Source organism: Ctenopharyngodon idella, chromosome 8, assembly GCF_019924925.1.
Source record: "Ctenopharyngodon idella isolate HZGC_01 chromosome 8, HZGC01, whole genome shotgun sequence".
In the NCBI taxonomy this organism is placed as follows: domain Eukaryota; kingdom Metazoa; phylum Chordata; class Actinopteri; order Cypriniformes; family Xenocyprididae; genus Ctenopharyngodon; species Ctenopharyngodon idella.
Window position 1 is genome coordinate 10,527,939 of NC_067227.1, and position 8,495 is coordinate 10,536,433.

The 8,495-nt window shown below is 37.6% G+C and overlaps 1 protein-coding gene across 5 annotated transcripts in view; it reads left to right on the forward strand.

Moving 5' to 3' along the window:
* bsna (bassoon presynaptic cytomatrix protein a) overlaps positions 1–7,521 on the forward strand; it is a 58,577-nt gene extending 51,056 nt beyond the window's left edge. For all 5 annotated transcript variants that reach the window (XM_051902439.1, XM_051902444.1, XM_051902440.1 and 2 more), the window contains one exon: positions 3,865–7,521. The gene's annotated coding sequence lies outside the window, so the exon portion shown is untranslated. The remainder of the gene's footprint in view (positions 1–3,864) is intronic.
* Positions 7,522–8,495: the final 974 nt, after the last annotated feature.

Genomic DNA, 8,495 nt, shown 5'->3' on the forward strand with positions numbered 1-8,495 from the left:
ACAATGCGAAATCGGCAGCCCTTCCGGTGCACTCAGTGTCCGAATTCACTCACTCGTTTCATTCACTCCTTCAAGTGGACTATATTAGTGGAGTAATGTAGGGAATAGTGAATGAGGGTATAGGGGGCGATTTCGAACACAGCAATAATCTGCTGTACCCATGTTGTTTACTGTGTCGTTTTCTTCTTCGCGCGAGAATGACGGTGATCACTACTTTCCGGCTACACCATGCCTATCAAGTAAGGGTACTGTTGGCGGTGGAAACGCAAGCCTGTTCAGGGTGTACCGTTCAGAACCGTACCGCTCAGTAGAAACGAGGCATTAGACAAAAAGTCGGACAGGTTTTCTAAGGACTCGTAGTTGGCTCAGTCAATTCTTTTCCCCCCCACAGATAAAATTTCTTTATGGTTGCCTCTATTTTGTTTTGCTCATGAAACATTGTTACTGCTGTCCCCTGTAGGGCTAGATTGAGTACATTCAAGTGGCTGAAAATGTCTGCCAAGTAGGCCAATTTACAAAGCCAGTTGAAATCACAGAGGCGGTCTGCAAGTTCGAATTTGGAATCAGTGAAAAATGTTCTGACCTCGTCATGTAACTGGAAGAGCTGGGTGAGCACTCTGCCGCATGAGAGCCAGCGGACCTCGGTATGTAGTAAAAGCTGGCGGTGTTCACTATACCCATCTCTTCACACAAAAGGGAAAACAAACGTGCTTGCAGTGGACAACTTTTAATGTAATTCACCATTCTGACACCCGTCACACAGGTTGACTCGAACACTTTTTTACGATGCTGGTAATCTTTCAATTTATTTTCTAAAAATTCTCGAGGCTTGCTGGCAAACGACCCATGTTTTGTTTCGAGGTGACGGCGTAACTTGGTTTCAGTGCCTCATTAGCAAAGGTCTCTGAGCATAGCACACAGACAGGCGTGGGGTTGTCAGCAGTGGCGGAGGCAGAAAGTGGATGTTGGGTGGGCCTCTAAAAGTGTGGGTGTGCCAGAATAATTCGCATCATCCCATGTTTTTCAACTGGCTTAATTTGGGAGGGAAAAGTGGCGTCCCTCAGTGGCGTCAATTCACTAAAAGTCAAGTTATGGCAAGTTCAAATTACGTTATTTAATCTAACAATATTACGTGACAATATCAATTCAAGTAAATCAAGAATGAGATAAGAACAAGACAAAACTGCAGTTACAACATTAACCAACAGCACCAACCGATTTAAAAAAAAAAAAAAAAACCTAAAATAAAAAAAAAACAACAACCACAAGCTTGTGACACACACGAGCACACATTAACCCGATCACTTATACGTTCAGATTCATCAACTGCTTACTCGTAGCAAAACAGCTAAAAGTTTTCCTCATATGTTGACATTATTTATTGTCTTGTCTTTTAATATAGTCTACTTCTACATGTTGAGACATGATTTCTCAAGCCCCTGTACGAGCTGTGTTTGTGATGTTTGAGTTGGGAGAGGCTGTCTGAGGGGCCGTTCACATATCGCGTCTAAAAACGCCGCTTTCTCCGGTGCGTCCCAATTCGCGTACGTGTGCACTATTCTATGACGTTTTTAAGTACAAATAGCGCGAATGTGTGCGTTCACACAGAAATTTCCAAAAAGAAAATGTGCACTTTAAATACCCGGATGATGCACTAAATTAACGGAAATAACGAAGTGTGGAATGTTGGACACTTCATGCACTCAACTGTCGCAGCTTTAATTACATTTCTGAGGAGGAGGAGGGGGATCAGACTCCGATGTTTAATGACAAAATAAGCTTATAAAATTCATACACTACATGGATAGTACATAGTGCATAAGTACATAGCGTATAAGTGCATAGTGTGTCATTTGGGACGCAACTATTCTTTCCCAAGCGCTTGCGCTCCCGTGGCGTCTGTCGTTGCAACCATGACTTGCACTCTCCACGATAACGAGAAAGTATTACAAAAGGATGAATTGATTTCTAGCCCTTGCATTAGCTTTACTACTAGATATATTTATGGAGATGAGATATAAAAACCACCCTGTACAGCTATGATCAGCTGTTCGGCTGAGCTTTCGATGTTGTTACAGAAAGGCCGAATTTTTCATCTCGATGCGCCTGGAAAACGCACCACATGCGCGTCGCTTCGATTATGAGCGCGGCTGCCGCGAGCCTACATTTGAAATAACGAATTTGAGCGCGCAAAAGACGTGATATGTGAACGGCCCCCGAGTCCTGTATCGACAACCTGCCATTATATGTGTACATTTCAGAAAACCCCTTGCTCACAAATATTACATGCAAAAAATATTGCATTACCATGCCACGGCGGGCCAGACTAAACACCTTAGCTTACCTTATGGCTGATGTCTGTTCTAAACAAGTCAGAGTCGGCTGGGTTTTGAATTGAAGATGTTGATATCGTCATAAACTAATTAGCCTATCTGTTAGTAAGATTTTACTCCTACTGCAAAAGTTGTTACGGGGTCTTTGTCAATACGTTTTTCTTTATTAAATGTATCATAGATAGCGGGTTAGCCATTTTTTAACATAAAAAGGGCGCTGCTGGTTGAAATCCGGATATATTTGCGCGAAGAACATAACAGGCTAGCTACTACTGGCGTGTGACGTAACTGAAGAAGAGACGAATTAGCATATTCTTATTAAGAGTTTTAATGCATGAAAAAAAATATTTAAAAAAAAAAAAAAGTTATTGAAGACTTGTTAAACGTTAGAAAATTGTTTTATTAAAAAAAAAAAAAAAAAGTATTTTCCTGGATCTGACTGGGTGGACAAGCTGTCAATCTGGGTGGGCCCAGGCCCACCGTAGCTCCGCCCCTGGTTGTCAACAGGACCAACACTCGTAAATCTAAAGGACAAGTACTCCTCGCTGTACTTAGAGTTTTTCGTTTACTTGAAGTGCAGTTAGGTCCAGTTGATGAGGATGGATTGTCATCCTCTGCTCCTCTTTTACCGAGCAGCCACCGTCGCATTTTTGAATTGACGGTTAATTGACCGTTCGCAAAGACCCGCCCCCTTTAGTTACTGTTGCTACGTTCGACAAGCCATGCCGATCTCTCGCCACACATCATGTTCTCATGCAGTGAACAATACATCGCGGAGCAGAGAGGACATGACAACGCGTCTACAGACAAGACAGAGCAGGTTACTTTTGATATGAAACAAAGTCTCAGATTTCAAATGTTGTCATTTTTAAAGAAATTTAAACAATAAATACAATTTTGTGGCTCTTTAATGTGTCCTGACAGATCGCTGTAGCGCTTCAGTTCAGGCGGCTCGTGAACCGATCATCTCTTCTACTAGTTCATTTATAGCATCATATAAACATGAATGAACATGAGAAGGAATGTTGTGTCAACCACGGAAAGACGTCAATACACCATTTTTTTTCAAGTTCAAGTCCACATACGTTAATCTTCTAACTCCCCTGACTGCTTTGTCGGACAAAATGGCGGATTCAGCGTTATGATTGGTTAGATCGCCTGTCAATCAAACTCAAGGGTCAGTTGTAACCAACTGAATTCCTGCTAAGCAACTGACTTTAGTTTGAAAATAAGCAATGTATCTCACCTCGCCATAACGAAATTTATATATATATATGTGTGTGTGTGTGTGTGTGTGTTTTATGTTTGTGTAATAAGGAGGGGGGAGAAAATAACTTTTCAGAACAATTAGAATATTTTAATTATTTTAATATTTTAATTTAGCCTAGCCACGGCCCACCTACAATACCGCTACGGCCCACAGTTTGGGAAGCACTGTGTTATGCTATAGTGGCACATCTATTACACAGTTCACTTTGAAAAACAAATGTCTGATATTGGATTGTAATGCCTCCATATTGTTCTTCTTCAGATTATTTGGGAATTCTGTATCTGTGTTCCATCCGAACAGCACGGCCAAAGATTTGAACATCTCTGAGCAGCTCCACAGAGCTTCCTCCTCCTGGCCTACAGGACACAGTACAAGAAGACAGCGGAGAGCGATGACTCCAGTCGCACAATATCAGCAAACTACGCAGGTCGATCAGTGTAACTTGATAATGGCTACAGTGAATCTCTGGAAACAAGCTGACACGTTCTCACTCGAGAAGCGCAGCGAGTTACTTACGGAGAAGTGTGATTCCGTGTTTCTCTTGTCACTTGGGAAATGCTCTTCACTCCCCTCTCAGGAATGGAAGAAACAGTAATGTTTGAACACTTAGAAAAACTTCATAGGTTTTTCCTAAAAGAAAAAAAAAAAAGAAGGAAAGTCATGAACATGGTAACTGTAACACACATCTCTATGCTAAGTCCTTTAACTCAACATTCCAGAATGAGGAAGAAAAAAAAAACCTGTTTGTTTGTTTTTGTCTTTTTTTTCCTTCCTTCTCTTGCTATGTGCTATAAAAGTGTAAAGCGGACTCGGAATGCATGTAATCCAAGACCTTACACTGTTCACGATATCAACGAGAGATCGACAATGCGTTTCTACTCGAGCAGAGAGAATATGAAGAAGAGGATAAAAGAAATTCTAGGACAAGCCCAAACATAAGACTCCGATCATCACGTAAGAAATCACAATGTCAGGTTCTGGCCGATCAGGTCTTTTTTATTCATTATCCTTTCCAAAGTGTTCAGAAATTGTCCTCAGGCTGCAGATGGGGTATTTTTACAACAATTGTACGGTACTGGAGAGTTGGAATATTGTGCATTATCTTTTTGTTTTGTTGTTCTATTGTCGCCTTACTATGTTTGTAGATATTTTTCTATTCACAATTTCTATTTTTTTTTTTTTTTTTTCACATTGTTTGTATATGGAAAAAGTTTATTTCTATTTTTGAATTTTTTAAATAATTGCATTAAGTTTCTTTGTTTTAAATCCATTGTTACTTGTTTACAGTTTTGTTTTTTTAGTATATTTTGGTTGAGTTTATTTTTATGAGTTTAAGAATAGATCAAAAGCAATAGTGGATGGTGGTCAGTCAGTGAAGAGCACAATTGTTCGATGTTTTTACAGTAGTGGTCAGGAGAGTCTGTAAACCTGTAATATATCTGTATGGTTCAGGATCACTGTCTATTGAGTCATTAAAAAAGTGATGCCCAGTCTCTTACAATAACACATTAGGTGTCAAAGCCATGATTTGTTTTAAAAGATTTTTTATTAAATAATAATAATAATTAAGAAAAACACAAAGCTAGTGAGAGAAATAAGAGAGCTGTTTAGGGGAATGTTGGAACTTTTAAGCAAGTAGAGATTGCATGTTCTAAAAAAAAAAAAAAAGAAAAAAGAAAGAAAAAAATCTTGATATTGCTATATGTTCTAATGGTATGTGTGAATGATTTTGGATGTGTGTATGTATGCATCTACATTTGTTATCATTCAATCAAAAAAAAAAAGAGAGAGAGAGAAAAAAATTCTGATCAATAACCAGAAATGAAAAATTTGGTCAGAGGACTTTTAATTTCAGACCTTCTATGCAATGATTTTCTCAGCTGAGAGAAAAAAAAAATGGTTGTCAGAGTATTGAAACGAAATAAAACACCTAATCCAAGAATAACTAGATAGTATAGTTTCACAAATGTTATTAGGAGGCTGATTTGTTTGTATAAGAGAAACTGTAATGTAAATAATCAATCTGAATGGAAATTTTGTTTCCCATATTTGTGGCATGCTTCCCATTGCTGAAATGGAACCAATTAGCCATAGCGATTAACATGAACATCAATCATTTCTCACTATCAACGGATGGTCGTTGCCACTAAATGAAAGACATATGATGCTTAGCTGCCTATTGGTGCAATACTTAAATACAATTATAATATATAAGGAGGTTTATATTTGAGGACTATTAAACAAAACGTGTGTTTATTGACATTATCTGGTCTTAAAAGATACTTTATGTGCAGACCGTTGGAAATCTTGAGTGATCTTACAGAGTCTGTAATATCTGTGTGTTCAGAAAGGCTCTTGTGTTTACACTGTAAAAACAATTGTTGGTTTAACTTAAAAAAGCAAGTTACCTGGTTGCCTTAAAATTTTGAGTTCATTTAAATAAAAAAAATTGAGTTGATACAATGAAGGCGATTGGTTTAATCAACAGAAACTTAAAATATTATCTTATCTGAACCACATTAAGTTGATTTGACAAAAGAAAAAACATTATTTTTACAGTGTAGAGGAGCCCAACAACACTACAGCCGTTCAGTTAAATCACAAGTTATATTTGTTTAGATATATTGGATATATTTATTTTTTCAAAAAGAAATTTTAAATAACTATACCAAAATTTATTAAATCATATTTTATTAAACAAATAAATATTATGTAAATGGATTAGAATGTATATGGGGCAGCACGTAAGAGAGCGTATAATGAGCAGTTATATAGTAGCAATGTATAGCACCTACAGACACTACAGAAACACCCAACGGAAGTCTGTTTGTACTGCCTGCAATATGAACTATATTAGCTATCATTCTGTCTTGCGTCTCAGAGAATTTTATTTATTATTGTGCATGTGTGTGTTCGATCCTTTTCACCTCAGGAAAGCATATAGACTTAATGCACCAAGGGGAGATATATGCATAGCTATAAGGGCTTAATTACAATACCAAGAAAGCCATTCATTCTAACACCCTAAGTTTTTGATTCATTAGGGCTTTTGACTGTGATGTATGTCAGGGAAACCAGATCACCTGCCATTACCTGTGGTATTTATTTATTCGCTCATTCGCGCAATCCTTTTTACTGGGTTAGAAAACAGTTACTCTTGTAGGAGTAAATTAGTGGCACAAAGAAAGAAACACAGGAAATAAACAGGTCACTGTCACTCTTGAAAAAAAGGAAACAATCAGATCAATTTGTGTTTAAAATAGCCTGAGAAGTGCATGGGCCTTCCCTCCCACCCCGTCCCGATCCTTTGCTGCTCAGTTGCACTGGCAACCATTTTCACGGTTACAAAGACATGAATATATCTGTAAAACATGTAAATTGTACTATACTTCTGCACACAAAACATTCAAAGCAAGGTGTAAAATGACCTGTTGTTTTGTGTAAATTAAGTCTAAAAAAAAAAAAAAAAGAGCATCACAACATAAACAGAAACCAAATAAACACATAAATATTCAAATAAATCACACTGTGTATGTGGTCGGCTCATGTGGACTGTTTGGAAATGTAAAAAAACAATGTATTGAGACATTTTTGGTCTATGGTCTATTCTTGTTGTGATTGTAAAAAACTCTTTAAAAAGGAGAAAATGGCTTCCATATAATTTGTGGATGGGGAAATTTAAATCAACATGTATTTTAGAAAAAAAGAGAACAACAGACAACAGTTTGAAGGTGGTCGAAAAATAAAATAAGTGTTACATTGACTGTTGTGAGAGCATATCCATATATCCATTGTAAACTTTGTGTTTGTTTCAGTGTATACCTGTAGTAGGCTTGATGTAACGTCATGTTGTGTGATGAAAGTAATAATGACCCTCCGATACAATCAGGAAAAAATAAAAGAGGATTTTAAAAAACACCTGAATCTAACTGTCCTTTCACTACTATGACAGTCTCTCCATCAGTGTCCTGACAATCCTCATTTTGGCTGCGTGAGATTCTCCAGCTTTGTTGTTGTTGTGCGAACGAAGCGCGAGCTGTTAAAGCTCCGCCCTCTTCTGGAAAGGGGGCAGGGAGCAGCAGCTCATTTGCATTTAAAGGGACACACACAAAAACGGCGTGTTTTTGCTCACACCCAAATAGGAGCAAATTTGACAAGCTATAATAAATGATCTGTGGGGTATTTTGAGCTGAAACTTCACAGACACATTCTGGGGACACCAGAGACTTATATTACATCTTGTAAAAGGAGCAATATATTTCTGCTTTAAATATATTGGGAAATTAAAAAAAAAAAAAAAAAAAAAAAAAAAATCATTCAAACAATTCAGTGAATTTTATTAAATTGGGTCAAAATGTGGTCCAATTTAATGGGACAAACCAAAAATATTCAGCAGTTAATAAAAATCTAACAAACGTACAGCAACATAAAGCTGTTGAGTTTGTTCATGGCACATCAGTTCGCCTGTGAGAGTATGTAGTATTTCAGCCAAACAGTTAATCAACTAAACACTCAATTAAAGGGTTAGTTCACCCAAAAATGAAAATAATGTCATTTATTACTCACCCTCATGCCGTTCCACACCCGTAAGACCTTCGTTCATCTTCGGAACACAAATTAAGATATTTTTGTTGAAATCCGATGGCTCAGTGAGGCCTGCATAGCCAGCAATGACATTTCCTCTCTCAAGATCCATTAATGTACTAAAAACATATTTAAATCAGTTCATGTGAGTACAGTGGTTCAATATTGATATTATAAAGCGACGAGAATATTTTTGGTGCACCAAAAAAAACAAAATAACGACTTATATAGTGATGGCCGATTTCAGCGTCAGGAAGCTTCGGAGCGTTATGAATTAGCATGTCGAATCAGCGGTTCGGAGCACCAAA